Below are 16,897 nucleotides of genomic sequence, written 5' to 3'. Positions count from 1 at the left end.
GAAATTTATTTAGGAGAAAAATAAAGCGAGTTTTAAGCAAATGGATCCTTGAAGGTGTATGGGCAAAGTCACATTATCCTGAGTGAGGGAACAGAAGGGCTATTGAAAAAACAGACAAAAATAGAAATTGTCATCTTTTTCTCAAGTTCTTTTTTACTTATAAAAACACTGACGCTAAATTTTTAGATTTGATCTTTACCCTTCCAAAAAATAATTGTTAAGTTTAGCTAAATGAGTGAGTTGTTAGAATTGCAGCGACACAAGAATAAGCCAAACCTTCAACCTCGGGCAATCTATGCTTGCGAGGTCAAGGTCAGATTCTGTGGGCTCTAGGTCACTGGGGCATCCTCTGAGAAAAGAAGGCAGCACTGTCCAGCAGCTGGAGCTGGGAGGTGTCGGTGACCAGGCCCCGTCCCCTGACGTCATGGGGCGGGGCGCCGGGCGATTGGCTGTTCACGGAAGCTCCGGAGCCCGGCGGGAACCGGGATGCAGGAGGAGCTGAAAGAGGAGGAGGTGCTGGAGGAGGAGCAGAAGGAGGAGCTGGAGGAGGAGCGGGGAGAGGGGGTTGAGTGGGTGGAGATGTAGGCTGGCGGCTCTACCCGGGCAGGAGGAGGAGCTGGAGGAGGAGTTGGAGGAGGGGCTGGAGGAGGAGCTGCAGGAGGAGCTGCAGGAGGAGCTGCAGGAGGAGCTGGGGGGAAGTAGGCTGGCGGCTCTGCCCGAACTCCGGGCTCCGGCGCCGGTTTTCTCAGCTGAGTTTGGGAGCTGTCTCAGAAGTGATTTATTTTTTTTTTCCCCAAAGGCAAATGGCTGTCGTAGAAGCATAGCGTGCTCCCATTCTTCGGATCTGGGCTTGGTTCTTTCCCTGCACTGTGGACTCGCGATCATCATGCTGTGATGTGGGCCGAGGCAAGAACCGGTAAGGGGAGAAAGAATCCCTTCGTCTGCTTCCTAGCCTCCTGACTCACTGCTCACCCTCCCTTCTTCTGATTCTCTCTCTCTCTTCCCCTCTCTCCCTCTCCCCTGGTTCTCCTCCAACCTCCCTCAATCGTGTTTAGATTCGATGATATGACTCAAAACTAGAGTTCTGGGCTGTTACTGGACTTTTTTTTTTTAAAGGAAGACAGAAACGATTACACCATTTTCAATCACTGGATTTTTTACGAGGAATTAATCTACTCTGAATGCTGGGTTTTGCAAAAAGGTGAATTATGCACACGCACGCGCGTACACACACACTCACACACACACACAAACACACCCCTTTGTCATCCCGTTGTGAAATCAGAAATTTTGGCTATCTGCCTCAAAGGCTATGAAGAAGAAAAGTGTTGAAGAGTTAGCCCAGTGAATAAACCACGGGTTGATCCCTTAGGGAAAACAAGGTGTTTGTGTTGACCTTGCTCAAAAATGATTTTTACGGATTGCTGCAAAGAAGCTTCCATTCTTCCTCAAAACATGAACTTTGAAGAACTGAGTCGTTATTGGGGGGCACCCTTTATTTTACTTTATACAATATGTAGTTTTAACTTACCATGTACAGCAGCGATATATCAGTTGATTAGTGAATGAAAGATCATGTTGGTGTCTTGGGCCCTACGCCTTTAGGAAGAATGTATTTCAACTACTCTTGTACATAAGGACATGTTAGCTCAGGTATTTAGAATGTAATATACATATGACCAAAGTTTCCTCTTGCTTTTTTTTTTTTTTCTATGCTGATTCTTCACTAGGAGAAAAACAAGTCTGTAGACACAGAGCAAACTCTGGCTCTAATCAACCTTGAAAGATGCATGGACTAGAATAGAGATTCCTCATCCACCAATATTGTATCACCTTTAAATCAGGTCACATTTCTGCACAGAGTAGCATCATCAAAAAAAAAAAAATTGTTGACTTGTTAAGAATAAAAATATAACACATGATCACTGCAACAGAGTAACTCTTACTTCGGTGTCCTGGTGTGAACCCCACCACTCCAATCCATCTCAAAAAGTGGTAATGGCTTCCTCTAGACTCTGTTCTATTCTTATACAAATACATATGCACACCTACATTGAGATCATTTGTTTTATTAAAATGAGATCAAGTTATACATAAGGAAAAATAATTTAGCAACATTCAAAAGTTTAAGGGAGTTTTTAAAAAATCACATTGTAGCTGCTAATTTAACATTTGTGAATTTGCTTGCAAAGATAGAGAATTTAAGCAGATTAAAACAGGATGTGGGAATGTTTGACCTTGGCTTAGCAAAAACTGAATACTTTTCATGCTTAGTGACTAAAGAGAATGGAATATGATATCATTTATTTTACTATCATCAGTAAAATGAAGGAACATGCTTCAAATGTTATGATAATTTATTATACAACAGAAATTGCTCATCTGTTAGATAAATGTACTTAGAATTAATTTTTTAAATTAAGGGTCAAAAATGTGCACATATTCAAGCCTTCATAACATGTTTTACATATTGTTTGATATAACTGGAATTAGGTTTTTTAATGAACAAAAATTTTAAGTGCTCAAAGCAAGATTATTTGGGAATTCGCAGAGCACGATGCATTGGTAAAGATAAATTTAATAGTGCTTGAAGAAAGGAGACTTGATTACCACCTCCAGGAACAATTATATGTGACAGCTGGATGCTGTCCCTATTCCTGGTCAATATTTAAAGCAATGGAGCAACTTTCCTGATCACTTAGGAGAGGTTTGCTGTGAGTACATCTCCTTGAAAACATTATTCTCTCCCTATTATCTTAGATTTATTTCATTTCAAAAATAATTATAACCATAGAAATAATCATTTTCATTGCTTTGCAGAGTAAGAAGTAATGGTGATACTAGTTTTATAAAAGAGTTATGACCTTAATGGAATCTTCATCTATGCTGCCCAATAAGCTTATGCTACTGACACCTTGATCTTGTCCTTCTCAGCCCCTAGAATGTTAAAAAATAATTTTCTGTTGTTTAGAAACCACCCATTATATGGTAATTTATTATTTATTATAATGGGCTAAGACAGGGAGAGATGAATACCCCTATAAAAAATGATCCCCAGTGAAAAACAGATATAAATGGGCAATTCACAAAGAACAAAATAATTTAACTGTCCAAAGTTGGGGAAGGGAAGATTTTTTAGCTTCCCTATAGTCAAAGACTCTCATCCTAACAATAAATAACCATATTTTCACATATCTCATTAACAAACATGAAAAACAAATAAAAAGATGAGGTTGTTTGGGAGACATTCAATAATATGGGAACATTTTCATGACATGAAAAGTGAAAAGAAAGCAAGTTACAAAATGATGTCCCAGTTTTAAAAGAAAAAAAAAAAAGTCAGCCTAGGTACAGAAACTAATTTATTGGTGAGGAAGAAACCAAGTGTTAATAGTATTTATATTTGGATGATCAGATTATTCTGTTTTTCGCATGATGTTCATGTGTAGCTTCTAAAATGCCTACAGTGAGTACATTTTAGTTGTCAAAGAAAGCAAGTCACTATTCCATAAAGCAACTTGGCCTAGAGTGAAGAACACATAGATATGACCTATCTCCTCTTTCACAGAGTCCATGGTCTCCCTTATTACTTATAACTTTATGTTAGTTATCATTGTTTCTGAATTATATTTGCTGCTGAGAACCTTTGGATTATAAGAGATCTCACAAGATAAAGCTCATTTGGCTCACATTCACTCTTCTGCTCTAGGCTGTTTTCTGAAATAATAAGTGGTGCTGGACTCATGTGAGCCTCACTTCTCTTTCATTTCCTGTGGATAACATCTGCAAGGACCCAGTGCTGATAACTCCTAGCTGAACACACCTTCATTTACTTTTTCTAAAATCTACTCACTCAATTTAAGAACTTTTTGAATAAAGATGAGTACCACTACATTTCTGTTAGTAAAACAAATGTGCAAGTTTTCAACTTGTAGGATAATCATCTTAATTTTCGTGGTTATGAAAAGGAAAGTGAAAATAAGCTTGGAAGTGTACCAAAATGTTGTGAAGTCTTTTCTTCAATTTATATGATTGGTAATTACTTAGCATGACTTTTAAACATTCTAATTCCCTTTAATTAGGCTATAATAATATATAGGATGTTACAATTGAAAATTTTAATTGTAATATCCTTTCTTCTCTACTAAATTCCTTCCTGAGTTGTTCTCAGATGTTTTCTTCCTAAGGATTCTACTAAACTGTAATGACCTTTAGCTAAGAAATCAATATTTTGAACTTACCAAGGTAGAAAAAAAAGGTCTGACTCTAAAGCCTTATTACACCTTTAGGTGCTGAAACCACAGAAAAAGAGAAAAGTGAAATGCTTTCAGTAGGGTAAGGACTATTGGAAAAGTAATTCTACTTTGAGTCCCAAACTGGCTTTCTGCTCCCAGATTGTCACACGTCATTTGCATCAGGCTAGTGTGAGTGAGGGCATATGGTGGCCCCAGATGTGTAGTTTGTCACGTATTATTTGCCTGCCTGGGCTGATGATAGGAATATATGGACAAAGTATGGAGCATTAAGAGTGTGGTGTTGGGAGTAGGCAGAGAATGGGAGTGGGGTCCACACAGGAGGTGGGCCAAGCAGGGAACATGGGAATGTGTGGTGCCTGGTGATTGGGCTGTCCTTGCCAGCCTCTGGGGTTGCCTTTGTCACAGACATGAGAAATCTCTGGAAGCCTCTCATGACCCCACTGCTTGTCGGTTATTGTTAAACTGCTCCCAAGCACTTGACTCAGTTTTTCCTGATGAGTCACCTCCCTTCCTTTTCTCCCTCATTTCAATGTATTTTCACACTTCTTGCAAAGAACCTTTTTTTTTTTTTCATTAATCAGTATTTTTTATTATGGTTTTGTGGGGTACAGTTAAGGGTTAGGTGTACAATTACGTTTCATTCAGGAACCCTGTTGATTAGAGGTGTTTTCCCATCCCCTGACAGATATTTGCTACTATTAATCCTATCTCCCTCCCCCCCATAGTTTCCCAGTACCATCAGTCATTTTCTTATAGTATTGCATTGGATGTTCAAGGTCCATTATATGAGTGAGAACATGTGATATTCGGATCTTTGTTTCTGTGAGAGGTCACTCAGTATTATAGACTCTAGTTCCATCCAGGTTGCAGTGAAATTCATGATTTTGTTCTTTTTTATGGCTGCGTAGTATTCCATCGTGTATATGTACCACATTTTTTTAATCCAGTCCTCTTTTGATGGGCAGCATGGTTGTTTCCAGGTTCTTGCTATTGTGAACAATGCTGCGATAAACATACGTGTGCAGGTATGCAAAGAACCCTTTTAAATGTCCACGTTATATCACTCTCCTCAGTATCTTTGACGAGTTCCCGCTTCCTTCAAATGAAAAATACATTCTTTATGTTAGCTGTTAAGGACTTCAGTATGGTCCTAACATAGATTTTCATTTAATTTCCGGTCACTCCTTAATTTATACCTGAAATGCAGCCATATTGAACACTCAGTGTCACTCACGTCAGTAAACACAGGCTTTCAGGCCTTCTTGACTTTACTCATGTTACTTTTTCTAAAATCTCTACCTTTCTCCTGTCGGGATTCTAAATATTTCCCAAGGTTCATTTTGACTCGCATATGAATGAATCCAAAAAGGGCTCGAAGCCTTCCCTCCTCTCTCTCTACTTCTTCTGACCTCATGCAATGCCTCCCACAGAACTATTTTCCTAAATTCATATACCGTGTGATTGCTTTAATTTATATTTTTCATAGAATTGAGTATTTTGACCTGTTCTGGGGCTCTTGCATTCATCCTCATAGTGCCCAGCACTGTGCCTAGGACAAGGTAACATAAATGTGCACAAGAAAAACTTTTTGAAGGCAGAGATTTTTGTCTTTTTTGTTACCTGATTTTTTTCCAGTATATATAAAATGCCTGCAGATAGTAGGAGTGCCACGATATTAGTTAAAAAATGAAATTATTGTATGTTCAGTGTGTTAGGCACAGTGCATTATTTAACAAGTTCCTTTTGCAGAATTGTGTGAGGTAGTTGATACCATTTCCGTTTTACAGATTTGGAAACTGAGGCACAGAGAGACTGAGAGCTTGTGGTAAGTGACCAGCTCTGCCTCTCTTTACACAGCTGTGTTCTTTCTTTTGACTGCAGATGCATTTGTTGCTGTTTTGAAAGCAGCTCATTTGATGATCTGTACTTATCCAAAGTGAATGTGTCTTCATGAGTATAACATTGAGGAAATTATTGGAATTGACCATTTATCATGAATATATTTTATAATTCCAGTGAAGACCATCAACTTCTTTTTAATACCATTAATAGTTTTGATCTGTCCCTTATTGGTGTTTATATACTACATTTGGTAATATTTAACTTACAGGCCTCAGAGAAGATTTAAATCTACATAATACTGAGACAGTTTAAGTAATTGGTGTATGTAATTCGTACTTTCATTGCATTCAGTCATGTGCTGAAAAAAATTTTAGCCATTGTGAAGCAATACTTCTCTGTGCAGTATTTATAAGATATTTTATGGCACCCACTAGTTTCTACAAGTGAATCTTTAGTTTTTTTCTTTGAAATTAAATATCTTGTTCATTAGATTGAAATGTCTTTTTTATAGTTCAACCAAAATAACTGAAGTAATGTCCACCTGTCTTCATTTTATATCCAGTATTGTCATATTCTTTAAAGAAAAGAACATAATATAATTCAATATTTTAGTCTTGTATGTGTTTATTCATTTCATATGTACAGCTCAGGTCAATAACCTGTGAGAGACCTTTAGAAAACATTTGATGTAGTCTATTGTCATAACCTTTTGGTCTTACAAGTAACTACAGTTTTTCAGTGTATTTTAACTACAGATAACTATATTTCCCTATTACTATCATTTTTTTCCCTCTCCATTCTTTTAAGCATGTTGTTTTCCTTTGCTTTTTAAAAATGTCTGCGGTTATTCATACAGAAAATAATTGCCCTATTTCTTTTTTATAAGAAAAGCAGTTTCACTGATTATTTAAACAATAACATGTACATCATTAAGATGGAAAGGATTAGCTACATAAAAACAATATTTAATAATAATGAATTCCTGGGAAAATGCATAGATGGTTGGTCCCTCACTTACAATGGTTCAACTTGAGATTTTTCAAATTTATGATGGTGTGACGGCAATATGCATTCAATAGAAACTGTACTTCAAGTTCCCTCACAACCATTCTATTTTTCACTTTCAGTGCAGTATTCAGTAAATTACATGAGATATGCAACACTTGATTATAAGTAGGGTTTGTGTTAGTTGATACTGTCCAACTGTAGGCCAATGTAAATATTCTGAACACATTTAAAGTAGGCTAGACTAGGCTATGCTGTTTGGTAGGTTAGGTGTATTAAATGCATTTTTGACTTACGATATTTTCAATTTACCATGAGTGCATGGGGACGTAGCCCCATTATAAGTTGGGGAGCATCTGTATTATAAATTAAAAATAAATCTTTCCAGAGTAGATTTGAGCTACCTAGGTCCATGACTTTCAAAGAGTAGTCCTCAAACCTGGAACATCAATATCTTTGAGCTTCTTAGGATACACATTATCAGGCTCCTTTGCAGAACTACTGAGTCAGAAAGTGGTGTGATTGTGTGCTTGGGCTGTGAAGAGGTGAGATAGGGAAGGGGAGAATCTATGTTTTAATTCCATGTGATTTTGATCTGTGATAAAGTTGAGGGATACAGGCCTAGGGTATTTTCAAAATGCCTCTGTAGACAACATGTACTATATTCTTTTATTCTTTGGATCTAATCAAATCAGACTCAGTCTTTCATTTACTGCTGGAAATTTTGTTCACCAGCTCTCTTTATCTTACTGGGCCAGTGTGACGTTGAGTATGGTCATTTCGGGAATATTGTAGATTGGTCATGTTATGAAGATTCTAGGAATCAGCAGAAAGAATTTTGAAATAGGTTCTTGATTAGGAATTGAAAATCTTCTAGCCGGGCTTGGTGGCTCAGCCTGTAATCCCGCGCCTTTGGGAGGCTGAGGTGAGTGGATTGCCTGAGCCTGAGGGTTCAAGACCCGCCTGGGCAACTTGGCGAGACCTCATCTCTACAATAAATCAAAATGAACCGGGTGTGGTAGCGCGCGTCTGTAGTTCCAGCTACTTGGAAAGCTGAGGCAGAAGGATCTTCGGAGCCCAGCAGGGTCGAGGCTGTGGTGACCGGGAGCGGCCACTGCACTCCAGTCTGGGTGACAGAGTGAGACTCCAACTCAAAAAAAAAAAAAAGAAAACCTTCTGACCTACTTGTTTTTAGTCTCCTACTGACCTTAATTTTCTAAAGTAAGGAGCAATGAAAGTGATGTTTGAAAGGTACGGCCAACTTGTTTTTGAGATTTGGAGATTACTTTGACTTCTAGAAGCCTGGATGCCCTACATAAGTATAAAATGTTTTTACCACAACAATTATCTGAGCTTTCTTTTGCAGAATATTATTTAAATTATATTTTCACAACTAATTTTCAGAAAGAAGAGTCTCCCAAAACTATATAGCATTTAAGTATGCTATTTTTTGAAAATGTAACCAGACATCTATAAAATATCTTTTAGTAATTATCTTTTGATTTATAAAAATGGGATGCTTTAATTGACTTTGCAGCATTTATAATCACATTTAAGACTTCTTTGCAAGAACACACATATTTGCCTTTACCAAGAAGCTTATATACTAAAGCGAACAAATTTCTGATGTAATATTAAATACAATGTTATTAGTATGTACACAGGCTACTCGTGGACTTGGGTGTGAGCATTCTTTTTCAATGTTGAGGCAGCGTACTTGTCTTGCATTTTTATGAAGTTATTCTTAATTTTAAAAAGTAAAACAAAAGACTTAAAGAACTACCTCTCTGTCCCACATCTTAAATGCAATAGAAGCAATACATTAACTTCTGTTCATGCTTTTCTACACTGTAAGTACAGACTTCATGATTATATGAAGTTTAATCAAGATTCAACTTTTGATTAAAATAAGTGTATATGCTCATGGTAAAAAATATGGACAGTTATAAAAAGATACTTACAAAGTAAACATATGCTATTCATATACTGTCTTAAAAGAACCAGTGTTAATGTTTTTAAAAATATTATATTCTAAATTTTTCTGTGTTTATGTATTATGTATATTCATAGTTGATATCATACTTGTATATAGGTCTAAATTATGCTTTACAACTTTATAAACCTTAAGCATTTTCTCATTCATCAAAATTCTTTTTTTTTAAAGCAGGATTTATTGAGAGTAGAGAAAAGCTCCCACAGTGGGAGGGGACCCGAGGAGTTTGCCCTAAATTCTTTTAAGCATCTTTTTAGGCAGATGTCTCTTACATTTCCATTTAGATATTTTAAAAATTAACAATTTTTCTATTTCTGAATATTTAAGTAGTGCCCTTCTAATGCTGAGTTGAGCATCTTTCTACTCAAGGTCAGAGAGGACATACTGTCTTATGCTCTAGGCATACTGTCTTATGCTCTAGAAAAGTAAGAACAGGTTAGACTTTTCCAGACTTTCATTGAGAATTATGAATAAAGAAACCCTTTTCTACATTTAGAGACAAAAAGTGCAAACTCTGCCTTAATTACTTTTTTTAGGTTACTGGTGAAGTTGACAATATTTTTTTCCTATTTATCTGTAGTGTTCACTTTGGCTTATTTATTTAGGCTCTTTTCCCAAGTATGTTCTTCATGTAAATATTTAAACAAGAATAAATCATTTTTAATATTGATTTTATAAAATGCTTGTTAAAGAGCAGACCATTTTAAGTAAGACTAGAACTTGTTAGGATGCTTCTGAAACAAGAGCTCCCCAAGTTAACTCAAATTGACTGTGAAAATTTTAAGATATCTGAATAAATATTAGTTTATTTAATAGTCTAATCACAATGTCTTATAAAATGTGAGCAGGCATAATATTCTTATATTCAAATGTACTTAAATAATTCATTACACATAAATAAATAAATAATGACATAGTTTAGGAATTAATAAAAGCCTATCTATATATGCATGAGTAATAAAATGGGTGAGAACAGCTGGGTTATTTTATGTGAACTACCAACTAACTGGTTCTATAATCTCAGGTAAATCAGTCTCTCTCTGAACCTCTGTTTTCTTGTGTGTAAAATGAAATATTTAGTTGGATACTTAGAAATTTTTTCCAGCTTTAAAATTCTGAGTTTTTATTTAAGTTGCTAAGTCTTATTTTTGTTATTAAGTACTTTATTTTAGATTTGGGGAGTACCTGTGCAGGTTTGTTACATGGGTAAATTGCATGATGACGAGGTTTGAGCTTCTATTGGACCCATCACCCAAGCAGAACTAAATGAAATTGAGACCCCAAAAAATCACAGGAAGGATCAATGAAACCAAAATTTGGTTCTTAGAATAAATATGATTGATAGACCACTAGCTATATTAACAAAGAAAAAGATAGAAGATCCAAATAAGCATAATGAGAAATGAATAAGATGACATTAAAACATATCCCACAGATCCTCAGAGACTACTGTAAACATCTCTATGCATGTAAACTAGAAAATGAGAGGAAATAGATTAATTCCTTGAAACACACAACCTCCCTAGATTGGAACAGGAACAAATGGGAACCCTGAACAGGACAATAATTTTATATATCTATATATAAAATTAGTAACAGCTCTTCCATATATATATATATATATATATATATATATATATATGGAAGAGCTGTTACTAATTCTGTTGTAACTATTTCAAAAAATTGAGGAGCAGCTCCTTACTAACTCTATGAAACCAATATTACCCAAATACCAAAATATGGCAAAGACAAAATAACAACAAAAAAGAGGACTACAAGCCATTATTCCTGATGAACATAGATGCAAAAATCCTCAATGAAATACTAGCAAATCATATCCAGCAGCACATCAAAAAGATCATTCACCTTGATCAAGTGAGCTTTATTCCTGGGACACATGGATCTTTCAACCCATGCAAATTAACAAATGGAATTCACCAAATAAATAAACTAAAAAACAAAAACCATATGCTCACCTCAATAAATGCAGAAGACACATTTAAGAAATACAATAACCCTTCATGATAAAAACTCTCCACAAATGAGGCATTACAGGAATATACCTCAAAACATTAAGAACCATCTATGGCAAGCCTTATTGTTATTTTTGTTTTTTTGAGCTAGAGTCTTACTCTGATGCCCGGGTTGGAGTGCAGTGGCACGCTCATGGCTCACCACAGCCTTGAGCTAAACTTAAGCAATCCTCCCGCCTCAGCTTCCCAAGTAGCTGGAACTGGAGGCCCATGCCACCACAACCAGTTAATTTTTAAATTTTTTAGTAGTGTTGGAGTCTCACTTTATTACCCAGGCTGCTCTCAACCTCTTGGCTTCAAGTGATCCTCCTGCCTTACACTTCCAAAGAACTGGGATTACAGGTGTGAGCCACTGTACCTGGCCAAGCCTTATTTTTAAAATGTTTTCCCCACTCAGCAGAAATACTGGCATCAAACAATTAATAAGTGGTCTTATAATAGTAAGAATAACTATAATTTTTTGATCTACTATTATGTCACATACCCTACATGCAGTTTCATAAACTCCTCATAACAACCCTGCAAAGTAGGTATTACTATTTGTCATTTTTCTGATAGAAAAACTGACATGAGAGGTCACACTGGGCTGAGTAGTAGAGCCAGAATTTGGACCCATGACTCTGACTGAAAAGCTTCACTCTTTCTGCTCTGCCATTTACCTCTGTCTTGAAAAAAAAAATGTGATTACTTTCTCCAACCCAAGATTTCTCAACAGCAATATTTTTGACATTTTGAGCTAGATAATTCTTTGTTGTGAGGGAGCCTTGTACATTGTGGCATTTTTTTTTTTTTTTTTTTTTGAGTTGGAGTCTCACTCTGTCGCCCAGACTGGAGTGCAGTGGCCGCTCCCAGCCACTGCAACCTCAACCTGCTGGGCTCCAGTGATCCTTCCGCCTCAGCCTTCCAAGTAGCAGGAACTACAGGCACGCGCTACCACACCCGGCTAATTTTTGATTTATTGTAGAGATGAGGTCTCGCCAGGTTGCCCAGGCGGATCTTGAACCCGCAGGCTCAGGCAATCCACTCACCTCAGCCTCCCAAGATGCGGGATCATTGTGGCATATTTAACATCATCCCTGGCTTATGCCTGCAACCAAAATATCTCCAGATATTGCCAAATGTCCCTGAGTGGGGGGAGAGACGTAACAAAATTGACCCCACTTGAGGACCACTGATCTACCCCAACTTACATCATCAACAGTCTGACGACAAATATATGTAGTTTCTCTGGCAAAAGTGAGATGACTTCAGGTCATTGTAAGGGTCAAGATGGAAATGATCAAGTAGACCCCAGCAAAAGACCCTACTCCTTCACTCAACAATACTTGTTTAAAATTGATTGGCCTTTATTATTTTAATATTTATCCTTTGAAGAATATTCATTCCTGGGATGCATATTATGCCATCAAGAACCTGACTGCCTTTAGTTAGTTCATTAAAAAAAAACATTAATTGAATGCCTGCTATGTGCCAGGCCTTATCCAATTATTGGTTAAAACTATAAACAGGATGGTCAGTAATAAATAACTTTAACTCATTCTCCTTTGTCTTCCTAATAATCTTTTAAAGACTACTTTAGAACCACAATCTAGTGTTTTTATTATGTTTTACACACCACACACACATACCCAAAGCTTATCACATAGAGCTGGAGTTTGCCCTCCTTAGTATGATAAAGATAGCACAGCAGGAAATTTGTGTTCCTCTGCCAGTTCAAAAAGATATTCCGACTTTGATTATCAAAATGAGCAATCATCTGTGTGCAAACTTCACTTCAGAATTTACCCGTTAATCAGTTGGTTAGTATTTTAATGTTCTTACAGTTTTATGCCCTGAAACTTGGCTCCATACATATAAAAGTTTGTCTCCTGGAAATTAGTCTCTGAAGTATTTCAGGTAAGGAGGGAATCTCCCGAGGTTCATGTCTGATCTGTTACTAGGCTGTGTACTCCTTGAGGGTAAAAACCACAGGGTTTACACTGGGCTTTCCATCACTTTGGTTTCTGTGCTTGTCTGGAACATGGCAGCCTTTCAGGAACAGATTCAAGGATAAAAGATCTCTGAACAGTGAAAATAGATTTCACTAAATAAATCTTGCTGATTTTTTTCTTCTCCCTGAAGACCTCTGAGATCATTAATTCAATTTACTTCATTTATTCATTATCCTAAGGTAGCTGGAAGTAAGAGTTAAATCATTATGAAGGCAGATATTTGAACAGCTTATGGAGCAAAAGCTTATAAAACCATGCATGAGTGTTCAAAACAAAGAGATCTTCGACTGCTGGAATAAAAACTTAGGAAGATGCTTCTGAAGACCCTGAATGCCTCACTATGTAGAGTACTTTGGTGCTCAGAGCATTGCTGCTGAATTCTCAGAAAAGACAATTAATTTTAACATGCTATGTCACATATAGGAAAATTGGGCACACATTGTGTAATGATTTCTAACCTGGATGGAATTGTTTTGGTATTTAAGGGGATAAACCTTGAGCTGTCTGAAAAAGCAAGTTACTCAGAACAACTTCCTCCCTCAGAATTTTAAAACAATAAAATTCAAATACCTCAGCTATTTCTAAAAATAAGTTCTACTTGTTTTATTTCCTTTTTTTACATCTTCCTGTTGCAGAGTTTCGTTAGTGTCCATTTTAGGATCACATGCTCTAGATCTTAATGTAAACTAAAATAACTAGCATGCATAAAAGCTGTAGTGAGATATGAATGGCCTAAGCTAATTATATCATATCTAGAGCTGGTGTGTGTAAGACTGTCAAAGGTATTCTAGTCCTTACTGCATGTAAGCAGGTGTTATTTTACTCATTCATTCATATGTCTGTTTCACAGATAGTCACTGAAAGTCTACTCTGTCTGATATTGTACTGTTCTAGGCCTAGGGTATAACAATGAACCAAAAAGACAGAAATGTCTACTCTATTGGAGAAGGAGGACAGACAAGAGCTAAACTACAGAAGTAAAATAGGCATTGTTAGAAAGTGACATAAACGTGCTGTGAAAAGTCAAGCAGAGAAGGAGAGTAACAGGAAACAAACTGTATGCAGCCCTGGAGGCCGTGACTCTCATTATATGGGAACCTTTCAGAGTTTTAAATTGTGAAAATGTCGGGACCTACCCTAGGTTGAGACAGAACTAGGCTGTTAGTGGTGGACTAGGTTGACAGTAATGGAGGTGATGAGAAGTGGTGAGATTCTGGATCTATTTTAAAAGAAGAGTCAACAGAATCTGCTGACTGACTGCATGTGAGTTGTGAGAGGAAGACAGAACCCAACGATGACTCAAAAGCTCCTGGGCTGAGCATCTAGAAGGTTGGAGCTGCCGTCACCTGACAGGGCTAGTCCGTAGGGGAAGCAGGTTTGGGAAAAGTGCTGGAAGCTCAGTTTGTCCTTTCTACCATCTGGAGATGGGCCACCCTGTAGAGATGGGCCACATCTTCACCTCCTCAGTGGTCAGAGTCTGGAGTTCTGGGAAGAAGCCTGTACCAGACAACAGTAGCGTGGGGGAACTTGCAGAAATTTTCTTTTGATGACCTTCGTTTTCTCAGTAAGATAGAAACAAGGTCATCATCAGCGAGAAGCAAGTTAGGAGAGAGATATTAGCTGTCAGAAGAGAAAGGAAAAGATGTGGAACAGTTGTGTGTGAAAGTGATAGAGTGAATACACCAGACAAGCGGTGTGATTCAGCCAGTGTGAATGGCCAACCTGTAGTTCACAGTCAAGAAATTAAAGTGACACTGATCAGGGATCTTTTGAGCTTCTCTCCAACCACTTTCAACCTGTAGGTCCTGGAAGAGGGTATGTAGAGCTTTAGATATTGCTGATTTGAATGTAATCAAGGTAAGGGTTTTGCCAAGAAAGAAGCGAGGAGGGGGAATTGAAAGAGTAGACAAGGAAGTGATGACAGTATTGACCATAAAGTTTAGACTGAGTAAGTAAGAATGCGTGAGATTGACCAGCTGTGAAAAGATGGTGGGTCTGGTGCTTAGGGGCGGCATCAGAGGATATTGGAAGCAGGGTAAAAGTGAACTGCTTATTTAAAAGTAAATTGTAGTTGGCATGTATTGATCATATTTCAGATACACATAAAGAGTCCTCTATTGAATGAATGTAAGAAATGTTTTAAAAATAAATATATGCAAATATTTCAATGTCTTTGTTAACTTTATTTTTTCTAATGATGTCTGTTTTTAGTATTTTTCCTCTCAATAACTTGGGTTTTTTTTTTTTTTAATACACTACTCCTCTTCTAGTCTCTCTCCCACATACCTTAGTGAGTTGCCTGAGCTCTGTGCCTTCTGCCAACACATCATTCAAATATTTCTGCCCTGTATCAGAGGCTTCCAATAGCTACCGAGGCTCTCGGGTCATCGGAGGAATTTGGATTAGGCTTGAGTAATCACTTACCATGCTAGGCTACTTGGGAGGGTTTTTTAAACACTCTCAGGTCAGTTTCCTCATCACTAAGTGGAGATAATAGTATGTACTTCTTTGTGAGGATTAAAGTTAATGTATGTTTATCCCCAGCATAGAACTTGGCATGTCTCTATAACATGGTAGACAGTATTATGATCTTAAGTAGTTAAATTAATAATATTCATTAATGTTAAATAACCAAATCTCAAAAACATGCTATTCTGTCATTTCAATAACATACTATTTTAGGAGCATCTAGGATTACCAGAGTCAAAACATAATATTGCTGCTATCAGTACTTTGAAATATGTTTCTATATAAACCTATATTTACATTTTTTTCTTAACTTTAAGAATATATTAAGGAATATTAGGAACTCATCATAAATATGGGTGAGATTTTTAAAATTTTACTTCTCAATAACATAGAGATACACATATACAATGGCAACATTTTACCTGTCTTTTGCTAGCTTAAACCAGCTTTGAGCTTAACATCCACAAACAGTAACACATTTGATGTGGTTTCTTCTAAAGATATCTGAAGTATATTGCCAAAGAGAATCATTAAAGCTTTCAGTCTCTGGATTATTCATTATATATATAAAACATAACAGCTTTATTATCGCAAGAGAATTAAAAATACTCTCTTATTGAATGTATGTTTGAAAACAGTAAGAATGGGTAACTGTTCCTAGTATAAAATCATACATCTAGATGCTACATTCTTATTTTTTACCTGTCTTCTTTTCATAATAAACATGCTGTATTTGAAAATTTTCGTTTGACTGTTCACCAGTCATGATATAAAACATGTCACTCTTGGCTGTATAGGGTTCCTTCTCTCAGTCCAAGTTAGAAGCTGCTTCTGTGATGTAGGACTTTATCTTTTGTTTCTGTTTCTTCAGCATCAACCATAGTGTCTGGCATGTGGTAGGTTTTCAGGTCACATTTGCTGAATGGATGCGCTTGGGCTAAGCAGTCTTCTCTAAAGATGCATAAGGACTACATACTCGAGTAGAATTGACCTTTTTTCCATTTAGGTCCTTCAAAAATAACAAAACTATCACAAACCTTTGTTAGTGGTAAAAGTGAAAGGTAGTATGACTTAGCTTTTTATGAACATATATAGCGCTGCCTCCTATGGTAATAATCACCAGTAATCAAAGTAATTATTTGAATTCAATGTTTCATGTGACATATTGTCCTTGCCTGACTTCTTGTATATGTCTAAAATATGAACTATGTGCTTCTGCTTAAGATTTAATTCAAGATGATCAATTAACAGAAAATATTAAATGATAATATAGGAACTCCAAGGTGATTTTATTCAGCAAATATGATT

General features: G+C 36.7%; 1 protein-coding gene across 1 annotated transcript in view; it reads left to right on the top strand.

The window, feature by feature from the left end:
• Nucleotides 1–847: 847 nt before the first annotated feature.
• The window catches only part of ATP10D (ATPase phospholipid transporting 10D (putative)), a 109,867-nt gene continuing 93,817 nt past the window's right edge, over nt 848–16,897 (top strand). Inside the window, exon 1 of the mRNA XM_008062557.1 lies at nt 848–916. The gene's annotated coding sequence lies outside the window, so the exon portion shown is untranslated. The remainder of the gene's footprint in view (nt 917–16,897) is intronic.

Source organism: Carlito syrichta, unplaced genomic scaffold (genome assembly GCF_000164805.1).
Source record: "Carlito syrichta isolate Samal-C Ts95f unplaced genomic scaffold, Tarsius_syrichta-2.0.1 Scaffold305745, whole genome shotgun sequence".
NCBI lineage: Eukaryota > Metazoa > Chordata > Mammalia > Primates > Tarsiidae > Carlito > Carlito syrichta.
This window is presented reverse-complemented; position numbering and strand designations above follow the sequence as displayed.